The sequence below is a fragment of the Protomyctophum parallelum genome (assembly GCF_964188405.1).
Source record: "Protomyctophum parallelum genome assembly, chromosome: 3".
Classification (NCBI taxonomy): Eukaryota; Metazoa; Chordata; class Actinopteri; order Myctophiformes; family Myctophidae; genus Protomyctophum; species Protomyctophum parallelum.
In genome coordinates, this window is record NC_139698.1 from 2,369,693 (window position 1) to 2,394,814 (window position 25,122).

The following is a 25,122-nucleotide window of genomic DNA, read 5'->3' on the forward strand; positions in this document are numbered from 1 at the left end:
GTAGTATGCCGTACGATAATGGGCTAAAGCCCATGGTCAGAAATGATGAAAAATGAGAAGAAAAAAAAATGCTCTCGGAGCGATTTTCTTCTTTTTTTTTCAAATCCTCAAAAATGATGAAAAACGGCGTGCTATAGTATGCCGTACGATATGATGTACGATATGTTAAAAATGATGAAAAACAAGGATAGAAAAAATGGAATCTAAGGATAGACGTCAAAAAGAACTTTCATTTTTAGACGTTTTTTATCCCATTTTTAGACGCACGTCTAATAGCCGGCTATTGCCCATATAGTACGGCATACTATAGCACGGCGTTTTTCATTTTTTGAGGATTTGAAAAAAAATCAAAAAACATGGGTTATAGCCCATCGTTTTTTGAATTTTTGAAAAAAATGTTATCCTCGTTTTTCATCGTTTTTGGACATGGGCTATAGCCCCTACCGTACGGCATACTATAGCAAGCCGTTTTTCATCATTTTTGAGGATTTGAAAAAAAATTAAAATTTCAAAAAACATGGGTTATAGCCCATCGTTTTTTGAATTTTTGAAAAAAATGTTATCCTCGTTTTTCATCTTTTTTGAACATGGGCTATAGCCCCTACCGTACGGCATACTATAGCACGCCGTTTTTCATCATTTTTGAGGATTTGAAAAAAATTCAAAATTTCAAAAAACATGGGTTATTGCCAATCGTTTTTTGAATTTTTGAAAAAATAATTATCCTCGTTTTTCATTGTTTTTGAACATGGGCTATAGCCCCTACCGTACGGCATACTATAGCACGCTGTTTTTCATCAATTTTGAGGATTTGAAAATGTTTAAAAATAATTCAAAAAACATGGGTTATAGCCCATCGTTTTTTGAATTTTTGAAAAAAATGTTATCCTCGTTTTTCATCGTTTTTGGACATGGGCTATAGCCCCTACCGTACGGCATACTATAGCACGCCGTTTTTCATCATTTTTGAGGATTTGAAAAAAAAATCAAAATTTAAAAAAACATGGGTTATAGCCCATCGTTTTTTTGAATTTTTGAAAAAATAATTATCCTCGTTTTTCATCGTTTTTGAACATGTGCTATAGCCCCTACCGTACGGCATACTATAGCACACTGTTTTTCATCATTTTTGAGGATTTGAAAAAAATTCAAAAATTCAAAAAACATGGGTTATAGCCCATCGTTTTTTGAATTTTTGAAAAAAATGTTATCCTCGTTTTTCATCGTTTTTGAACATGGGCTATAGCCCCTACCGTACGGCATACTATAGCACGCCGTTTTTCATCATTTTTGAGGATTTGAAAACATTTCAAAATTTCAAAAAACATGGGTTATAGCCCATCGTTTTTTGAATTTTTGAAAAAAATGTTATCCTCGTTTTTCATCGTTTTTGAACATGGGCTATAGCCCCTACCGTACGGCATACTATAGCACGCCGTTTTTCATCATTTTTGAGGATTTGAAAACATTTCAAAATTTCAAAAAACATGGGTTATAGCCCATCGTTTTTTTAATTTTTGAAAAAAATGTTATCCTCGTTTTTCATCGTTTTTGAACATGGGCTATAGCCCCTACCGTACGGCATACTATAGCACGCCGTTTTTCATCATTTTTGAGGATTTGAAAAAAATTCAAAATTTCAAAAAACATGGGTTATAGCCCATCGTTTTTTGAAATTTTGAAAAAAATGTTATCCTCGTTTTTCATCGTTTTTGAACATGGGCTATAGCCCCTACCGTACGGCATACTTTAACACGCCGTTTTTCATCATTTTTGAGGATTTGAAAAAAAATCAAAATTTCAAAAAACATGGGTTATAGCCCATCGTTTTTTGAATTTTTGAAAAAAATGTTATCCTCGTTTTTCATCGTTTTTGGACATGGGCTATAGCCCCTACCGTACGGCATACTATAGCACGCCGTTTTTCATAATTTTTGAGGATTTGAAAAAAATTCTAAATTTCAAAAACATGGGTTATAGCCCATCGTTTTTTGAAATTTTGAAAAAAATGTTATCCTCGTTTTTCATCGTTTTTGAACATGGGCTATTGCCCCTACCGTACGGCATACTATAGCACGCCGTTTTTCATCATTTTTGAAAAAAAAAATTCAAAAACATGGGTTATAGCCCATCGTTTTTTGAAATTTTGAAAAAAATGTTATCCTCGTTTTTCATCGTTTTTGAACATGGGCTATTGCCCCTACCGTACGGCATACTATAGCACGCCGTTTTTCATCATTTTTGAAGAAAAAAAATTCAAAAACATGGGTTATAGCCCATCGTTTTTTGAAATTTTGAAAAAAATGTTATCCTCGTTTTTCATCGTTTTTGAACATGGGCTATTGCCCCTACCGTACGGCATACTATAGCACGCCGTTTTTCATCATTTTTGAGGATTTGCAAAAAAATCTAAATTTCAAAAAACATGGGTTATAGCCCATCGTTTTTTGAATTTTTGAAAAAAATGTTATCCTCGTTTTTCATCGTTTTTGGACATGGGCTGTAGCCCCTACCGTACGGCATACTATAGCACGCCGTTTTTCATCATTTTTGAGGATTTGAAAAAAATTCAAATTTTCAAAAAACATGGGTTATAGCCCATCGTTTTTTGAAATTTTGAAAAAAAATATTATCCTCGTTTTTCATCGTTTTTGAACATGGGCTATAGCCCCTACCGTACGGCATACTATAGCACGCCGTTTTTCATCATTTTTGAGGATTTGAAAAAAAATCTAAATTTCAAAAAACATGGGTTATAACCCATCGTTTTTTGAATTTTTGAAAAAATAATTATCCTCGTTTTTCATCGTTTTTGAACATGTGCTATAGCCCCTACCGTACGGCATACTATAGCACGCTGTTTTTCATCATTTTTGAGGATTTGAAAAAAAATCAAAAATTCAAAAAACATGGGTTATAGCCCATCGTTTTTTGAATTTTTGAAAAAATAATTATCCTCGTTTTTCATCGTTTTTGAACATGTGCTATAACCCCTACCGTATGGCATACTATAGCTCGCTGTTTTTCATCATTTTTGAGGATTTGAAAAAAATTCAAAAATTCAAAAAACATGGGTTATAGCCCATCGTTTTTTGAATTTTTGAAAAAAATGTTATCCTCGTTTTTCATCGTTTTTGAACATGTGCTATAGCCCCTACCGTACGGCATACTATAGCACGCCGTTTTTCATCATTTTTGAGGATTTGAAAAAAAATCTAAATTTAAAAAAAACATGGGTTATAGCCCATCGTTTTTTGAATTTTTGAAAAAAATGTTAACCTCGTTTTTCATCGTTTTTGAACATGGGCTATAGCCCCTACCGTACGGCATACTATAGCACGCTGTTTTTCTACATTTTTGAGGATTTGAAAAAAATTCAAAAAACATGGGTTATAACCCATCGTTTTTTTAATTAAAAAAAAAAATGTTATCCTCGTTTTTCATCGTTTTTGGACATGGGCTATAGCCCCTACCGTACGGCATACTATAGCACGCCGTTTTTCATCATTTTTGAGGATTTTAAAAAAATTCAAAATTTCAAAAAACATGGGTTATAGCCCATCGTTTTTTGAATTTTTGAAAAAATAATTATCCTCGTTTTTCATCGTTTTTGAACATGGGCTATAGCCCCTACCGTACGGCATACTATAGCACGCTGTTTTTCATCATTTTTGAGGATTTGAAAAAAATTCAAAAATTCAAAAAACATGGGTTATAACCCATCGTTTTTTGAATTTTTGAAAAAAAATGTTATCCTCGTTTTTCATCGTTTTTGAACCCTACCGTACGGCATACTATAGCACGCCGTTTTTCATCATTTTTGAGGATTTGAAAAAAAATCTAAATTTCAAAAAACATGGGTTATAGCCCATCGTTTTTTGAATTTTTGAAAAAATAATTATCCTCGTTTTTCATCGTTTTTGAACATGGGCTATAGCCCCTACCGTACGGCATACTATAGCACGCTGTTTTTCATCATTTTTGAGGATTTGAAAAAAATTAAAAAATTCAAAAAACATGGGTTATAACCCATCGTTTTTTGAATTTTTGAAAAAAAAATTATCCTCGTTTTTCATCGTTTTTGGACATGGGCTATAGCCCCTACCGTACGGCATACTATAGCACGCCGTTTTTCATCATTTTTGAGGATTTGAAAAAAATTCAAAATTTCAAAAAACATGGGTTATAGCCCATCGTTTTTTGAATTTTTGAAAAAAATGCTATCCTCGTTTTTCATCATTTTTGAACATGGGCTATAGCCCCAACCGTACGGCATACTATAGCACGCCGTTTTTCTTCATTTTTGAGGTTTGAAAAAAAATCTAAATTTAAAAAAACATGGGTTATAGCCCATCGTTTTTTGAATTTTTGAAAAAATAATTATCCTCGTTTTTCATCGATTTTGAACATGGGCTATAGCCCCTACCGTACGGCATACTATAGCACGCCGTTTTTCATCATTTTTGAGGATTTGAAAAAAAATCTAAATTTAAAAAAAACATGGGTTATAACCCATCGTTTTTTGAATTTTTGAAAAAAAAATTATCCTCTTTTTTCATCGTTTTTGGACATGGGCTATAGCCCCTACCGTACGGCATACTATAGCACGCCGTTTTTCATCATTTTTGAGGATTTGAAAAAAATTCAAAATTTAAAAAAACATGGGTTATAGCCCATCGTTTTTTGAATTTTTGAAAAAAATGCTATCCTCGTTTTTCATCGTTTTTGAACCCTACCGTACGGCATACTATAGCACGCCGTTTTTCATCATTTTTGAGGATTTGAAAAAAAATCTAAATTTCAAAAAACATGGGTTATAACCCATCGTTTTTTGAATTTTTGAAAAAAAAATTATCCTCGTTTTTCATCGTTTTTGGACATGGGCTATAGCCCCTACCGTACGGCATACTATAGCACGCCGTTTTTCATCATTTTTGAGGATTTGAAAAAAATTCAAAATTTCAAAAAACATGGGTTATAGCCCATCGTTTTTTGAATTTTTGAAAAAAATGCTATCCTCGTTTTTCATCATTTTTGAACATGGGCTATAGCCCCAACCGTACGGCATACTATAGCACGGCGTTTTTCATTTTTTGAGGATTTGAAAAAAAATCAAAAAACATGGGTTATAGCCCATCGTTTTTTGAATTTTTGAAAAAAATGTTATCCTCGTTTTTCATCGTTTTTGGACATGGGCTATAGCCCCTACCGTACGGCATACTATAGCAAGCCGTTTTTCATCATTTTTGAGGATTTGAAAAAAATTTAAAATTTCAAAAAACATGGGTTATAGCCCATCGTTTTTTGAATTTTTGAAAAAAATGTTATCCTCGTTTTTCATCTTTTTTGAACATGGGCTATAGCCCCTACCGTACGGCATACTATAGCACGCCGTTTTTCATCATTTTTGAGGATTTGAAAAAAATTCAAAATTTCAAAAAACATGGGTTATTGCCAATCGTTTTTTGAATTTTTGAAAAAATAATTATCCTCGTTTTTCATTGTTTTTGAACATGGGCTATAGCCCCTACCGTACGGCATACTATAGCACGCTGTTTTTCATCAATTTTGAGGATTTGAAAATGTTTAAAAATAATTCAAAAAACATGGGTTATAGCCCATCGTTTTTTGAATTTTTGAAAAAAATGTTATCCTCGTTTTTCATCGTTTTTGGACATGGGCTATAGCCCCTACCGTACGGCATACTATAGCACGCCGTTTTTCATCATTTTTGAGGATTTGAAAAAAAAATCAAAATTTAAAAAAACATGGGTTATAGCCCATCGTTTTTTGAATTTTTGAAAAAAATGTTATCCTCGTTTTTCATCTTTTTTGAACATGGGCTATAGCCCCTACCGTACGGCATACTATAGCACGCCGTTTTTCATCATTTTTGAGGATTTGAAAAAAATTCAAAATTTCAAAAAACATGGGTTATTGCCAATCGTTTTTTGAATTTTTGAAAAAATAATTATCCTCGTTTTTCATTGTTTTTGAACATGGGCTATAGCCCCTACCGTACGGCATACTATAGCACGCTGTTTTTCATCAATTTTGAGGATTTGAAAATGTTTAAAAATAATTCAAAAAACATGGGTTATAGCCCATCGTTTTTTGAATTTTTGAAAAAAATGTTATCCTCGTTTTTCATCGTTTTTGGACATGGGCTATAGCCCCTACCGTACGGCATACTATAGCACGCCGTTTTTCATCATTTTTGAGGATTTGAAAAAAAAATCTAAATTTAAAAAAACATGGGTTATAGCCCATCGTTTTTTTGAATTTTTGAAAAAATAATTATCCTCGTTTTTCATCGTTTTTGAACATGTGCTATAGCCCCTACCGTACGGCATACTATAGCACACTGTTTTTCATCATTTTTGAGGATTTGAAAAAAATTCAAAAATTCAAAAAACATGGGTTATAGCCCATCGTTTTTTGAATTTTTGAAAAAAATGTTATCCTCGTTTTTCATCGTTTTTGAACATGGGCTATAGCCCCTACCGTACGGCATACTATAGCACGCCGTTTTTCATCATTTTTGAGGATTTGAAAACATTTCAAAATTTCAAAAAACATGGGTTATAGCCCATCGTTTTTTGAATTTTTGAAAAAAATGTTATCCTCGTTTTTCATCGTTTTTGAACATGGGCTATAGCCCCTACCGTACGGCATACTATAGCACGCCGTTTTTCATCATTTTTGAGGATTTGAAAACATTTCAAAATTTCAAAAAACATGGGTTATAGCCCATCGTTTTTTTAATTTTTGAAAAAAATGTTATCCTCGTTTTTCATCGTTTTTGAACATGGGCTATAGCCCCTACCGTACGGCATACTATAGCACGCCGTTTTTCATCATTTTTGAGGATTTGAAAAAAATTCAAAATTTCAAAAAACATGGGTTATAGCCCATCGTTTTTTTGAAATTTTGAAAAAAATGTTATCCTCGTTTTTCATCGTTTTTGAACATGGGCTATAGCCCCTACCGTACGGCATACTTTAACACGCCGTTTTTCATCATTTTTGAGGATTTGAAAAAAAATCAAAATTTCAAAAAACATGGGTTATAGCCCATCGTTTTTTGAATTTTTGAAAAAAATGTTATCCTCGTTTTTCATCGTTTTTGGACATGGGCTATAGCCCCTACCGTACGGCATACTATAGCACGCCGTTTTTCATAATTTTTGAGGATTTGAAAAAAATTCTAAATTTCAAAAACATGGGTTATAGCCCATCGTTTTTTGAAATTTTGAAAAAAATGTTATCCTCGTTTTTCATCGTTTTTGAACATGGGCTATTGCCCCTACCGTACGGCATACTATAGCACGCCGTTTTTCATCATTTTTGAAAAAAAAAATTCAAAAACATGGGTTATAGCCCATCGTTTTTTGAAATTTTGAAAAAAATGTTATCCTCGTTTTTCATCGTTTTTGAACATGGGCTATTGCCCCTACCGTACGGCATACTATAGCACGCCGTTTTTCATCATTTTTGAAGAAAAAAAATTCAAAAACATGGGTTATAGCCCATCGTTTTTTGAAATTTTGAAAAAAATGTTATCCTCGTTTTTCATCGTTTTTGAACATGGGCTATTGCCCCTACCGTACGGCATACTATAGCACGCCGTTTTTCATCATTTTTGAGGATTTGCAAAAAAATCTAAATTTCAAAAAACATGGGTTATAGCCCATCGTTTTTTGAATTTTTGAAAAAAATGTTATCCTCGTTTTTCATCGTTTTTGGACATGGGCTGTAGCCCCTACCGTACGGCATACTATAGCACGCCGTTTTTCATCATTTTTGAGGATTTGAAAAAAATTCAAATTTTCAAAAAACATGGGTTATAGCCCATCGTTTTTTGAAATTTTGAAAAAAAATATTATCCTCGTTTTTCATCGTTTTTGAACATGGGCTATAGCCCCTACCGTACGGCATACTATAGCACGCCGTTTTTCATCATTTTTGAGGATTTGAAAAAAAATCAAAATTTCAAAAAACATGGGTTATAACCCATCGTTTTTTGAATTTTTGAAAAAATAATTATCCTCGTTTTTCATCGTTTTTGAACATGTGCTATAGCCCCTACCGTACGGCATACTATAGCACGCTGTTTTTCATCATTTTTGAGGATTTGAAAAAAAATCAAAAATTCAAAAAACATGGGTTATAGCCCATCGTTTTTTGAATTTTTGAAAAAATAATTATCCTCGTTTTTCATCGTTTTTGAACATGTGCTATAACCCCTACCGTATGGCATACTATAGCTCGCTGTTTTTCATCATTTTTGAGGATTTGAAAAAAATTCAAAAATTCAAAAAACATGGGTTATAGCCCATCGTTTTTTGAATTTTTGAAAAAAATGTTATCCTCGTTTTTCATCGTTTTTGAACATGTGCTATAGCCCCTACCGTACGGCATACTATAGCACGCCGTTTTTCATCATTTTTGAGGATTTGAAAAAAAATCTAAATTTAAAAAAACATGGGTTATAGCCCATCGTTTTTTGAATTTTTGAAAAAAATGTTAACCTCGTTTTTCATCGTTTTTGAACATGGGCTATAGCCCCTACCGTACGGCATACTATAGCACGCTGTTTTTCATCATTTTTGAGGATTTGAAAAAAATTAAAAAAACATGGGTTATAACCCATCGTTTTTTTAATTAAAAAAAAAATGTTATCCTCGTTTTTCATCGTTTTTGGACATGGGCTATAGCCCCTACCGTACGGCATACTATAGCACGCCGTTTTTCATCATTTTTGAGGATTTTAAAAAAATTCAAAATTTCAAAAAACATTGGTTATAGCCCATCGTTTTTTGAATTTTTGAAAAAATAATTATCCTCGTTTTTCATCGTTTTTGAACATGGGCTATAGCCCCTACCGTACGGCATACTATAGCACGCTGTTTTTCATCATTTTTGAGGATTTGAAAAAAATTCAAAAATTCAAAAAACATGGGTTATAACCCATCGTTTTTTGAATTTTTGAAAAAAAATGTTATCCTCGTTTTTCATCGTTTTTGAACCCTACCGTACGGCATACTATAGCACGCCGTTTTTCATCATTTTTGAGGATTTGAAAAAAAATCTAAATTTCAAAAAACATGGGTTATAGCCCATCGTTTTTTGAATTTTTGAAAAAATAATTATCCTCGTTTTTCATCGTTTTTGAACATGGGCTATAGCCCCTACCGTACGGCATACTATAGCACGCTGTTTTTCATCATTTTTGAGGATTTGAAAAAAATTAAAAAATTCAAAAAACATGGGTTATAACCCATCGTTTTTTGAATTTTTGAAAAAAAAATTATCCTCGTTTTTCATCGTTTTTGGACATGGGCTATAGCCCCTACCGTACGGCATACTATAGCACGCCGTTTTTCATCATTTTTGAGGATTTGAAAAAAATTCAAAATTTCAAAAAACATGGGTTATAGCCCATCGTTTTTTGAATTTTTGAAAAAAATGCTATCCTCGTTTTTCATCATTTTTGAACATGGGCTATAGCCCCAACCGTACGGCATACTATAGCACGCCGTTTTTCTTCATTTTTGAGGTTTGAAAAAAAATCTAAATTTAAAAAAACATGGGTTATAGCCCATCGTTTTTTGAATTTTTGAAAAAATAATTATCCTCGTTTTTCATCGATTTTGAACATGGGCTATAGCCCCTACCGTACGGCATACTATAGCACGCCGTTTTTCATCATTTTTGAGGATTTGAAAAAAAATCTAAATTTAAAAAAAACATGGGTTATAACCCATCGTTTTTTGAATTTTTGAAAAAAAAATTATCCTCTTTTTTCATCGTTTTTGGACATGGGCTATAGCCCCTACCGTACGGCATACTATAGCACGCCGTTTTTCATCATTTTTGAGGATTTGAAAAAAATTCAAAATTAAAAAAAACATGGGTTATAGCCCATCGTTTTTTGAATTTTTGAAAAAAATGCTATCCTCGTTTTTCATCGTTTTTGAACCCTACCGTACGGCATACTATAGCACGCCGTTTTTCATCATTTTTGAGGATTTGAAAAAAAATCTAAATTTCAAAAAACATGGGTTATAACCCATCGTTTTTTGAATTTTTGAAAAAAAAATTATCCTCGTTTTTCATCGTTTTTGGACATGGGCTATAGCCCCTACCGTACGGCATACTATAGCACGCCGTTTTTCATCATTTTTGAGGATTTGAAAAAAATTCAAAATTTCAAAAAACATGGGTTATAGCCCATCGTTTTTTGAATTTTTGAAAAAAATGCTATCCTCGTTTTTCATCATTTTTGAACATGGGCTATAGCCCCAACCGTACGGCATACTATAGCACGCCGTTTTTCTTCATTTTTGAGGTTTGAAAAAAAATCTAAATTTCCAAAAACATGGGTTATAGCCCATCGTTTTTTGAATTTTTGAAAAAATAATTATCCTCGTTTTTCATCGATTTTGAACATGGGCTATAGCCCCTACCGTACGGCATACTATAGCACGCCGTTTTTCATCATTTTTGAGGATTTGAAAAAAAATCTAAATTTAAAAAAAACATGGGTTATAACCCATCGTTTTTTGAATTTTTGAAAAAAAAATTATCCTCGTTTTTCATCGTTTTTGGACATGGGCTATAGCCCCTACCGTACGGCATACTATAGCACGCCGTTTTTCATCATTTTTGAGGATTTGAAAAAAATTCAAAATTTAAAAAAACATGGGTTATAGCCCATCGTTTTTTGAATTTTTGAAAAAAATGCTATCCTCGTTTTTCATCGTTCTTGAACATGGGCTATAGCCCCTACCGTACGGCATACTATAGCACGCCGTTTTTCATCATTTTTGAGGATTTGAAAAAAAATCTAAATTTCAAAAAACATGGGTTATAGCCCATCGTTTTTTGAATTTTTGAAAAAATTATTATCCTCGTTTTTCATCGTTTTTGGACATGGGCTATAGCCCCTACCGTACGGCATACTATAGCACGCCGTTTTTCATCATTTTTGAGGATTTGAAAAAAATTCAAAATTTCAAAAAACATGGGTTATAGCCCATCGTTTTTTGAATTTTTGAAAAAAATGCTATCCTCGTTTTTCATCATTTTTGAACATGGGCTATAGCCCCAACCGTACGGCATACTATAGCACGCCGTTTTTCTTCATTTTTGAGGTTTGAAAAAAAATCTAAATTTCCAAAAACATGGGTTATAGCCCATCGTTTTTTGAATTTTTGAAAAAATAATTATCCTCGTTTTTCATCGATTTTGAACATGGGCTATAGCCCCTACCGTACGGCATACTATAGCACGCCGTTTTTCATCATTTTTGAGGATTTGAAAAAAAATCTAAATTTAAAAAAAACATGGGTTATAACCCATCGTTTTTTGAATTTTTGAAAAAAAAATTATCCTCGTTTTTCATCGTTTTTGGACATGGGCTATAGCCCCTACCGTACGGCATACTATAGCACGCCGTTTTTCATCATTTTTGAGGATTTGAAAAAAATTCAAAATTTAAAAAAACATGGGTTATAGCCCATCGTTTTTTGAATTTTTGAAAAAAATGCTATCCTCGTTTTTCATCGTTCTTGAACATGGGCTATAGCCCCTACCGTACGGCATACTATAGCACGCCGTTTTTCATCATTTTTGAGGATTTGAAAAAAAATCTAAATTTCAAAAAACATGGGTTATAGCCCATCGTTTTTTGAATTTTTGAAAAAATTATTATCCTCGTTTTTCATCGTTTTTGAACATGGGCTATAGCCCCTACCGTACGGCATACTATAGCAGGCCGTTTTTCATTATTTTTGAGGATTTGAAAAAAAAAAAAAAATTCCAAAAACATGGGTTATAGCCCATCGTTTTTTGAATTTTTGAAAAAAATGTTATCCTCGTTTTTCATCGTTTTTGAACATGTGCTATAGCCCCTACCGTACGGCATACTATAGCACGCCGTTTTTCATCATTTTTGAGGATTTGAAAAAAAATCTAAATTTAAAAAAACATGGGTTATAGCCCATCGTTTTTTGAATTTTTGAAAAAAATGTTAACCTCGTTTTTCATCGTTTTTGAACATGGGCTATAGCCCCTACCGTACGGCATACTATAGCACGCTGTTTTTCATCATTTTTGAGGATTTGAAAAAAATTCAAAAAACATGGGTTATAACCCATCGTTTTTTTAATTTAAAAAAAAAATGTTATCCTCGTTTTTCATCGTTTTTGGACATGGGCTATAGCCCCTACCGTACGGCATACTATAGCACGCCGTTTTTCATCATTTTTGAGGATTTTAAAAAAATTCAAAATTTCAAAAAACATGGGTTATAGCCCATCGTTTTTTGAATTTTTGAAAAAATAATTATCCTCGTTTTTCATCGTTTTTGAACATGGGCTATAGCCCCTACCGTACGGCATACTATAGCACGCTGTTTTTCATCATTTTTGAGGATTTGAAAAAAATTCAAAAATTCAAAAAACATGGGTTATAACCCATCGTTTTTTGAATTTTTGAAAAAAAATGTTATCCTCGTTTTTCATCGTTTTTGAACCCTACCGTACGGCATACTATAGCACGCCGTTTTTCATCATTTTTGAGGATTTGAAAAAAAATCTAAATTTCAAAAAACATGGGTTATAGCCCATCGTTTTTTGAATTTTTGAAAAAATAATTATCCTCGTTTTTCATCGTTTTTGAACATGGGCTATAGCCCCTACCGTACGGCATACTATAGCACGCTGTTTTTCATCATTTTTGAGGATTTGAAAAAAATTCAAAAATTCAAAAAACATGGGTTATAACCCATCGTTTTTTGAATTTTTGAAAAAAAAATTATCCTCGTTTTTCATCGTTTTTGGACATGGGCTATAGCCCCTACCGTACGGCATACTATAGCACGCCGTTTTTCATCATTTTTGAGGATTTGAAAAAAATTCAAAATTTCAAAAAACATGGGTTATAGCCCATCGTTTTTTGAATTTTTGAAAAAAATGCTATCCTCGTTTTTCATCATTTTTGAACATGGGCTATAGCCCCAACCGTACGGCATACTATAGCACGCCGTTTTTCTTCATTTTTGAGGTTTGAAAAAAAATCTAAATTTAAAAAAACATGGGTTATAGCCCATCGTTTTTTGAATTTTTGAAAAAATAATTATCCTCGTTTTTCATCGATTTTGAACATGGGCTATAGCCCCTACCGTACGGCATACTATAGCACGCCGTTTTTCATCATTTTTGAGGATTTGAAAAAAAATCTAAATTTAAAAAAAACATGGGTTATAACCCATCGTTTTTTGAATTTTTGAAAAAAAAATTATCCTCTTTTTTCATCGTTTTTGGACATGGGCTATAGCCCCTACCGTACGGCATACTATAGCACGCCGTTTTTCATCATTTTTGAGGATTTGAAAAAAATTCAAAATTTAAAAAAACATGGGTTATAGCCCATCGTTTTTTGAATTTTTGAAAAAAATGCTATCCTCGTTTTTCATCGTTTTTGAACCCTACCGTACGGCATACTATAGCACGCCGTTTTTCATCATTTTTGAGGATTTGAAAAAAAATCTAAATTTCAAAAAACATGGGTTATAGCCCATCGTTTTTTGAATTTTTGAAAAAATAATTATCCTCGTTTTTCATCGTTTTTGAACATGGGCTATAGCCCCTACCGTACGGCATACTATAGCACGCTGTTTTTCATCATTTTTGAGGATTTGAAAAAAATTCAAAAATTCAAAAAACATGGGTTATAACCCATCGTTTTTTGAATTTTTGAAAAAAAAATTATCCTCGTTTTTCATCGTTTTTGGACATGGGCTATAGCCCCTACCGTACGGCATACTATAGCACGCCGTTTTTCATCATTTTTGAGGATTTGAAAAAAATTCAAAATTTCAAAAAACATGGGTTATAGCCCATCGTTTTTTGAATTTTTGAAAAAAATGCTATCCTCGTTTTTCATCATTTTTGAACATGGGCTATAGCCCCAACCGTACGGCATACTATAGCACGCCGTTTTTCTTCATTTTTGAGGTTTGAAAAAAAATCTAAATTTCCAAAAACATGGGTTATAGCCCATCGTTTTTTGAATTTTTGAAAAAATAATTATCCTCGTTTTTCATCGATTTTGAACATGGGCTATAGCCCCTACCGTACGGCATACTATAGCACGCCGTTTTTCATCATTTTTGAGGATTTGAAAAAAAATCTAAATTTAAAAAAAACATGGGTTATAACCCATCGTTTTTTGAATTTTTGAAAAAAAAATTATCCTCGTTTTTCATCGTTTTTGGACATGGGCTATAGCCCCTACCGTACGGCATACTATAGCACGCCGTTTTTCATCATTTTTGAGGATTTGAAAAAAATTCAAAATTTAAAAAAACATGGGTTATAGCCCATCGTTTTTTGAATTTTTGAAAAAAATGCTATCCTCGTTTTTCATCGTTCTTGAACATGGGCTATAGCCCCTACCGTACGGCATACTATAGCACGCCGTTTTTCATCATTTTTGAGGATTTGAAAAAAAATCTAAATTTCAAAAAACATGGGTTATAGCCCATCGTTTTTTGAATTTTTGAAAAAATTATTATCCTCGTTTTTCATCGTTTTTGGACATGGGCTATAGCCCCTACCGTACGGCATACTATAGCACGCCGTTTTTCATCATTTTTGAGGATTTGAAAAAAATTCAAAATTTCAAAAACATGGGTTATAGCCCATCGTTTTTTGAATTTTTGAAAAAAATGCTATCCTCGTTTTTCATCATTTTTGAACATGGGCTATAGCCCCAACCGTACGGCATACTATAGCACGCCGTTTTTCTTCATTTTTGAGGTTTGAAAAAAAATCTAAATTTCCAAAAACATGGGTTATAGCCCATCGTTTTTTGAATTTTTGAAAAAATAATTATCCTCGTTTTTCATCGATTTTGAACATGGGCTATAGCCCCTACCGTACGGCATACTATAGCACGCCGTTTTTCATCATTTTTGAGGATTTGAAAAAAAATCTAAATTTAAAAAAAACATGGGTTATAACCCATCGTTTTTTGAATTTTTGAAAAAAAAATTATCCTCGTTTTTCATCGTTTTTGGACATGGGCTATAGCCCCTACCGTACGGCATACTATAGCACGCCGTTTTTCATCATTTTTGAGGATTTGAAAAAAATTCAAAATTTAAAAAAACATGGGTTATAGCCCATCGTTTTTTGAATTTTTGAAAAAAATGCTATCCTCGTTTTTCATCGTTCTTGAACATGGGCTATAGCCCCTACCGTACGGCATACTATAGCACGCCGTTTTTCATCATTTTTGAGGATTTGAAAAAAAATCTAAATTTCAAAAAACATGGGTTATAGCCCATCGTTTTTTGAATTTTTGAAAAAATTATTATCCTCGTTTTTCATCGTTTTTGAACATGGGCTATAGCCCCTACCGTACGGCATACTATAGCAGGCCGTTTTTCATCATTTTTGAGGATTTGAAAAAAAAAAAAAAAATCAAAAAACATGGGTTATAGCCCATCGTTTTTTGAATTTTTGAAAAAAAAGTTATCCTCGTTTTTCATCGTTTTTGAACATGGGCTATAGCCCCTACCGTACGGCATACTATAGCACGCCGTTTTTCATCATTTTTGAGGATTTGAAAAAAAATCAAAATTTCAAAAAACATGGGTTATAGCCCATAGTTTTTTGAATTTTTGAAAAAATAATTATCCTCGTTTTTCATCGTTTTTGAACATGGGCTATAGCCCCTACCGTACGGCATACTATAGCACGCCGTTTTTCATCATTTTTGAGGATTTGAAAAAAATTCGAAATTTCAAAAAACATGGGTTATAGCCCATCGTTTTTTGAATTTTTGAAAAAAAATGTTATCCTCGTTTTTCATCGTTTTTTAACCCTACCGTACGGCATACTATAGCACGCCGTTTTTCATCATTTTTGAGGATTTGAAAAAAAATCTAAATTTCAAAAAACATGGGTTATAGCCCATCGTTTTTTGAATTTTTGAAAAAATAATTATCCTCGTTTTTCATCGTTTTTGAACATGGGCTATAGCCCCTACCGTACGGCATACTATAGCACGCTGTTTTTCATCATTTTTGAGGATTTGAAAAAAAATCAAAAATTCAAAAAACATGGGTTATAGCCCATCGTTTTTTGAATTTTTGAAAAAATAATTATCCTCGTTTTTCATCGTTTTTGAACATGTGCTATAACCCCTACCGTATGGCATACTATAGCTCGCTGTTTTTCATCATTTTTGAGGATTTGAAAAAAATTCAAAAATTCAAAAAACATGGGTTATAGCCCATCGTTTTTTGAATTTTTGAAAAAAATGTTATCCTCGTTTTTCATCGTTTTTGAACATGTGCTATAGCCCCTACCGTACGGCATACTATAGCACGCCGTTTTTCATCATTTTTGAGGATTTGAAAAAAAATCTAAATTTAAAAAAACATGGGTTATAGCCCATCGTTTTTTGAATTTTTGAAAAAAATGTTAACCTCGTTTTTCATCGTTTTTGAACATGGGCTATAGCCCCTACCGTACGGCATACTATAGCAAGCTGTTTTTCATCATTTTTGAGGATTTGAAAAAAATTCAAAAAACATGGGTTATAACCCATCGTTTTTTTAATTTAAAAAAAAAATGTTATCCTCGTTTTTCATCGTTTTTGGACATGGGCTATAGCCCCTACCGTACGGCATACTATAGCACGCAGTTTTTCATCATTTTTGAGGATTTTAAAAAAATTCAAAATTTCAAAAAACATGGGTTATAGCCCATCGTTTTTTGAATTTTTGAAAAAATAATTATCCTCGTTTTTCATCGTTTTTGAACATGGGCTATAGCCCCTACCGTACGGCATACTATAGCACGCTGTTTTTCATCATTTTTGAGGATTTGAAAAAAATTCAAAAATTCAAAAAACATGGGTTATAACCCATCGTTTTTTGAATTTTTGAAAAAAAATGTTATCCTCGTTTTTCATCGTTTTTGAACCCTACCGTACGGCATACTATAGCACGCCGTTTTTCATCATTTTTGAGGATTTGAAAAAAAATCTAAATTTCAAAAAACATGGGTTATAGCCCATCGTTTTTTGAATTTTTGAAAAAATAATTATCCTCGTTTTTCATCGTTTTTGAACATGGGCTATAGCCCCTACCGTACGGCATACTATAGCACGCTGTTTTTCATCATTTTTGAGGATTTGAAAAAAATTCAAAAATTCAAAAAACATGGGTTATAACCCATCGTTTTTTGAATTTTTGAAAAAAAAATTATCCTCGTTTTTCATCGTTTTTGGACATGGGCTATAGCCCCTACCGTACGGCATACTATAGCACGCCGTTTTTCATCATTTTTGAGGATTTGAAAAAAATTCAAAATTTCAAAAAACATGGGTTATAGCCCATCGTTTTTTGAATTTTTGAAAAAAATGCTATCCTCGTTTTTCATCATTTTTGAACATGGGCTATAGCCCCAACCGTACGGCATACTATAGCACGCCGTTTTTCTTCATTTTTGAGGTTTGAAAAAAAATCTAAATTTCAAAAAACATGGGTTATAGCCCATCGTTTTTTGAATTTTTGAAAAAATAATTATCCTCGTTTTTCATCGATTTTGAACATGGGCTATAGCCCCTACCGTACGGCATACTATAGCACGCCGTTTTTCATCATTTTTGAGGATTTGAAAAAAAATCTAAATTTAAAAAAAACATGGGTTATAACCCATCGTTTTTTGAATTTTTGAAAAAAAAATTATCCTCTTTTTTCATCGTTTTTGGACATGGGCTATAGCCCCTACCGTACGGCATACTATAGCACGCCGTTTTTCATCATTTTTGAGGATTTGAAAAAAATTCAAAATTTAAAAAAACATGGGTTATAGCCCATCGTTTTTTGAATTTTTGAAAAAAATGCTATCCTCGTTTTTCATCGTTTTTGAACCCTACCGTACGGCATACTATAGCACGCCGTTTTTCATCATTTTTGAGGATTTGAAAAAAAATCTAAATTTCAAAAAACATGGGTTATAGCCCATCGTTTTTTGAATTTTTGAAAAAATAATTATCCTCGTTTTTCATCGTTTTTGAACATGGGCTATAGCCCCTACCGTACGGCATACTATAGCACGCTGTTTTTCATCATTTTTGAGGATTTGAAAAAAATTCAAAAATTCAAAAAACATGGGTTATAACCCATCGTTTTTTGAATTTTTGAAAAAAAAATTATCCTCGTTTTTCATCGTTTTTGGACATGGGCTATAGCCCCTACCGTACGGCATACTATAGCACGCCGTTTTTCATCATTTTTGAGGATTTGAAAAAAATTCAAAATTTCAAAAAACATGGGTTATAGCCCATCGTTTTTTTAATTTTTGAAAAAAATGCTATCCTCGTTTTTCATCATTTTTGAACATGGGCTATAGCCCCAACCGTACGGCATACTATAGCACGCCGTTTTTCTTCATTTTTGAGGTTTGAAAAAAAATCTAAATTTCCAAAAACATGGGTTATAGCCCATCGTTTTTTGAATTTTTGAAAAAATAATTATCCTCGTTTTTCATCGATTTTGAACATGGGCTATAGCCCCTACCGTACGGCATACTATAGCACGCCGTTTTTCATCATTTTTGAGGATTTGAAAAAAAATCTAAATTTAAAAAAAACATGGGTTATAACCCATCGTTTTTTGAATTTTTGAAAAAAAAATTATCCTCGTTTTTCATCGTTTTTGGACATGGGCTATAGCCCCTACCGTACGGCATACTATAGCACGCCGTTTTTCATCATTTTTGAGGATTTGAAAAAAATTCAAAATTTAAAAAAACATGGGTTATAGCCCATCGTTTTTTGAATTTTTGAAAAAAATGCTATCCTCGTTTTTCATCGTTCTTGAACATGGGCTATAGCCCCTACCGTACGGCATACTATAGCACGCCGTTTTTCATCATTTTTGAGGATTTGAAAAAAAATCAAAATTTCAAAAAACATGGGTTATAGCCCATAGTTTTTTGAATTTTTGAAAAAATAATTATCCTCGTTTTTCATCGTTTTTGAACATGGGCTATAGCCCCTACCGTACGGCATACTATAGCACGCCGTTTTTCATCATTTTTGAGGATTTGAAAAAAATTCGAAATTTCAAAAAACATGGGTTATAGCCCATCGTTTTTTGAATTTTTGAAAAAAAATGTTATCCTCGTTTTTCATCGTTTTTTAACCCTACCGTACGGCATACTATAGCACGCCGTTTTTCATCATTTTTGAGGATTTGAAAAAAAATCTAAATTTCAAAAAACATGGGTTATAGCCCATCGTTTTTTGAATTTTTGAAAAAATAATTATCCTCGTTTTTCATCGTTTTTGAACATGGGCTATAGCCCCTACCGTACGGCATACTATAGCACGCTGTTTTTCATCATTTTTGAGGATTTGAAAAAATTCAAAAATTCAAAAAACATGGGTTATAACCCATCGTTTTTTGAATTTTTGAAAAAAATGCTATCCTCGTTTTTCATCATTTTTGAACATGGGCTATAGCCCCAACCGTACGGAATACTATAGCACGCCGTTTTTCTTCATTTTTGAGGTTTGAAAAAAAATCTAAATTTCCAAAAACATGGGTTATAGCCCATCGTTTTTTGAATTTTTGAAAAAATAATTATCCTCGTTTTTCATCGTTTTTGGACATGGGCTATAGCCCCTACCGTACGGCATACTATAGCACGCCGTTTTTCATCATTTTTGAGGATTTGAAAAAAATTCAAAATTTAAAAAAACATGGGTTATAGCCCATCGTTTTTTGAATTTTTGAAAAAAATGCTATCCTCATTTTTCATCGTTCTTGAACATGGGCTATATCCCCTACCGTACGGCATACTATAGCACGCCGTTTTTCATCATTTTTGAGGATTTGAAAAAAAATCTAAATTTCAAAAAACATGGGTTATAGCCCATCGTTTTTTGAATTTTTGAAAAAATTATTATCCTCGTTTTTCATCGTTTTTGAACATGGGCTATAGCCCCTACCGTACGGCATACTATAGCAGGCCGTTTTTCATCATTTTTGAGGATTTGAAAAAAAATCAAAATTTCAAAAAACATGGGTTATAGCCCATCGTTTTTTGAATTTTTGAAAAAAAAGTTATCCTCGTTTTTCATCGTTTTTGAACATGGGCTATAGCCCCTACCGTACGGCATACTATAGCACGCCGTTTTTCATCATTTTTGAGGATTTGAAAAAAATCAAAATTTCAAAAAACATGGGTTATAGCCCATCGTTTTTTGAATTTTTGAAAAAATAATTATCCTCGTTTTTCATCGTTTTTGAACATGGGCTATAGCCCCTACCGTACGGCATACTATAGCACGCCGTTTTTCATCATTTTTGAGGATTTGAAAAAAATTCGAAATTTCAAAAAACATGGGTTATAGCCCATCGTTTTTTGAATTTTTGAAAAAAAATGTTATCCTCGTTTTTCATCGTTTTTTAACCCTACCGTACGGCATACTATAGCACGCCGTTTTTCATCATTTTTGAGGATTTGAAAAAAAATCTAAATTTCAAAAAACATGGGTTATAGCCCATCGTTTTTTGAATTTTTGAAAAAAAAAATATCCTCGTTTTTCATCGATTTTGAACATGGGCTATAGCCCCTACCGTACGGCATACTATAGCACGCCGTTTTTCATCATTTTTGAGGATTTGAAAAAAATTCAAAATTTCAAAAAGCATGGGTTATAGCCCATCGTTTTTTGAATTTTTGAAAAAAATGTTATCCTCGTTTTTCATCGTTTTTGAACATGGGCTATAGCCCCTACCGCACGGCATACTATAGCACGCCGTTTTTCATCATTTTTGAGGATTTGAAAAAAAATAGAAATTTCAAAAAACATGGGTTATAGCCCATCGTTTTTTGAATTTTTGAAAAAAAATGTTATCCTCGTTTTTCATCGTTTTTTAACCCTACCGTACAGCATACTATAGCACGCCGTTTTTCATCATTTTTGAGGATTTGAAAAAAAATCAAAATTTCAAAAAACATGGGTTATAGCCCATCGTTTTTTGAATTTTTGAAGAAAATGCTATCCTCGTTTTTCATCGTTTTTGAACATGGGCTATACCCCCTACCGTACGGCATACTATAGCACGCCGTTTTTCATCATTTTTGAGGATTTGAAAAAAAATCTAAATTTCAAAAAACATGGGTTATAGCCCATCGTTTTTTGAATTTTTGAAAAAAATGTTATCCTCGTTTTTCATCGATTTTGAACATGGGCTATAGCCCCTACCGTACGGCATACTGTAGCACGCCGTTTTTCATCATTTTTGAGGATTTGAAAAAAAATCAAAATTTCAAAAAACATGGGTTATAGCCCATCGTTTTTTGAATTTTTGAAAAAAATGTTATCCTCGTTTTTCATCGTTTTTGAACATGGGCTATAGCCCCTACCGTACGGCATACTATAGCACGCCGTTTTTCATCATTTTTGAGGATTTGAAAAAAAATAAAAATTTCAAAAAACATGGGTTATAGCCCATTGTTTTTTGAATTTTTGAAAAAATAATTATCCTCGTTTTTCATCGTTTTTGAACATGGGCTATAGCCCCTACCGTACGGCATACTATAGCACGCCGTTTTTCATCATTTTTGAGGATTTGAAAATTTTTCGAAATTTAAAAAAACATGGGTTATAGCCCATCGTTTTTTGAATTTTTGAAAAAAAATGTTATCCTCGTTTTTCATCGTTTTTGAACCCTACCGTACGGCATACTATAGCACGCCGTTTTTCATCATTTTTGAGGATTTGAAAAAAAATAAAAATTTCAAAAAACATGGGTTATAGCCCATTGTTTTTTGAATTTTTGAAAAAATAATTATCCTCGTTTTTCATCGTTTTTGAACATGGGCTATAGCCCCTACCGTACGGCATACTATAGCACGCCGTTTTTCATCATTTTTGAGGATTTGAAAAAAATTCAAAATTTCAAAAAACATGAGTTATAGCCCATCGTTTTTTGAAATTTGAAAAAAATGTTATCCTAGTTTTTCATCGTTTTTTAACATGGGCTATAGCCCCTACCGTACGGCATACTATAGCACGCCGTTTTTCATCATTTTTGAGGATTTGAAAAAAATTCAAAAATTCAAAAAACATGGGTTATAGCCCATCGTTTTTTGAATTTTTGAAAAAAATGTTATCCTCGTTTTTCATCGTTTTTGAACATGGGCTATAGCCCCTACTGTACGGCATACTATAGCACGCCGTTTTTCATCATTTTTGAGGATTTGAAAAAAAATCTAAATTTCAAAAAACATGGGTTATAGCCCATCGTTTTTTGAATTTTTGAAAAAAATGTTATCCTCGTTTTTCATCGATTTTGAACATGGGCTATAGCCCCTACCGTACGGCATACTATAGCACGCCGTTTTTCATCATTTTTGAGGATTTGAAAAAAAATCAAAATTTCAAAAAACATGGGTTATAGCCCATCGTTTTTTGAATTTAAAAAAAAAATGTTATCCTCGTTTTTCATCGTTTTTGAACATGGGCTATAGCCCCTACTGTACGGCATACTATAGCACGCCGTTTTTCATCATTTTTGAGGATTTGAAAAAAAATCTAAATTTAAAAAAACATGGGTTATAGCCCATCGTTTTTTGAATTTTTGAAAAAATAATTATCCTCGTTTTTCATCGTTTTTGAACATGGGCTATAGCCCCTACCGTACGGCATACTATAGCACGCCGTTTTTCATCATTTTTGAGGATTTGAAAAAAAATCAAAATTTCAAAAGACATGGGTTATAGCCCATCGTTTTTTGAATTTTTGAAAAAAATGTTATCCTCGTTTTTCATCGATTTTGAACATGGGCTATAGCCCCTACCGTACGGCATACTATAGCACGCCGTTTTTCATCATTTTTGAGGATTTGAAAAAAAATCAAAATTTCAAAAAACATGGGTTATAGCCCATCGTTTTTTGAATTTTTGAAAAAAATGTTATCCTCGTTTTTCATCGTTTTTGAACATGGGCTATAGCCCCTACCGTACGGCATACTATAGCACGCCGTTTTTCATCATTTTTGAGGATTTGAAAAAATTTCGAAATTTCAAAAAACATGGGTTATAGCCCATCGTTTTTTGAATTTTTGAAAAAAAATGTTATCCTCGTTTTTCATCGTTTTTGAACCCTACCGTACGGCATACTATAGCACGCCGTTTTTCATCATTTTTGAGGATTTGAAAAAAAATCTAAATTTCAAAAAACATGGGTTATAGCCCATCGTTTTTTGAATTTTTGAAAAAAATGTTATCCTCGTTTTTCATCGTTTTTGAACATGGGCTATAGCCCCTACCGTACGGCATACTATAGCACGCCGTTTTTCATCATTTTTGAGGATTTGAAAAAAATTCAAAATTTCAAAAAACATGGGTTATAGCCCATCGTTTTGTTATGTTATCCTCGTTTTTCATCGATTTTGAACATGGGCTATAGCCCCTACCGTACGGCATCGTTTTTCATCATTTTTGAGGATTTGAAAAAAATTCAAAATTTCAAAAAACATGGGTTATAGCCTATCGTTTTTTTAATTTTTGAAAAAAATGTTATCCTCGTTTTTCATCGTTTTTGAACATGGGCTATAGCCCCTACTGTACGGCATACTATAGCACGCCGTTTTTCATCATTTTTGAGGATTTGAAAAAAAATCTAAATTTCAAAAAACATGGGTTATAGCCCATCGTTTTTTGAATTTTTGAATAAAATGTTATCCTCGTTTTTCATCAATTTTGAACATGGGCTATAGCCCCTACCGTACGGCATACTATAGCACGCCGTTTTTCATCATTTTTGAGGATTTGAAAAAAAATCAAAATTTCAAAAAACATGGGTTATAGCCCATCGTTTTTTGAATTTTTGAAAAAAATGTTATCCTCGTTTTTCATCGTTTTTGAACATGGGCTATAGCCCCTACCGTACGGCATACTATAGCACGCCGTTTTTCATCATTTTTGAGGATTTGAAAAAAAAAAAAAAAAATCGAAAATTCGAAAAACATGGGTTATAGCCCATCGTTTTTTGAATTTTTGAAAAAATAATTATCCTCGTTTTTCATCGTTTTTGAACATGGGCTATAGCCCCTACCGTACGGCATACTATAGCACGCCGTTTTTCATCATTTTTGAGGATTTGAAAAAAAATCAAAATTTCAAAAAACATGGGTTATAGCCCATCGTTTTTTGAATTTTTGAAAAAAATGTTATCCTCGTTTTTCATCGTTTTTGAACATGGGCTATAGCCCCTACCGTACGGCATACTATAGCACGCCGTTTTTCATCATTTTTGAGGATTTGAAAAATTTCGAAATTTCAAAAAACATGGGTTATAGCCCATCGTTTTTTGAATTTTTGAAAAAAAATGTTATCCTCGTTTTTCATCGTTTTTGAACCCTACCGTACGGCATACTATAGCACGCCGTTTTTCATCATTTTTGAGGATTTGAAAAAAAATCTAAATTTAAAAAAACATGGGTTATAGCCCATCGTTTTTTGAATTTTTGAAAAAAATGTTATCCTAGTTTTTCATCGTTTTTGAACATGGGCTATAGCCCCTACCGTACGGCATACTATAGCACGCCGTTTTTCATCATTTTTGAGGATTTGAAAAAAATTCAAAATTTCAAAAAACATGGGTTATAGCCCATCGTTTTGTTATGTTATCCTCGTTTTTCATCGATTTTGAACATGGGCTATAGCCCCTACCGTACGGCATCGTTTTTCATCATTTTTGAGGATTTGAAAAAAAATCAAAATTTCAAAAAACATGGGTTATAGCCCATCGTTTTTTTAATTTTTGAAAAAAATGTTATCCTCGTTTTTCATCGTTTTTGAACATGGGCTATAGCCCCTACTGTACGGCATACTATAGCACGCCGTTTTTCATCATTTTTGAGGATTTGAAAAAAAATCTAAATTTAAAAAAACATGGGTTATAGCCCATCGTTTTTTGAATTTTTGAAAAAATAATTATCCTCGTTTTTCATCGTTTTTGAACATGGGCTATAGCCCCTACCGTACGGCATACTATAGCACGCCGTTTTTCATCATTTTTG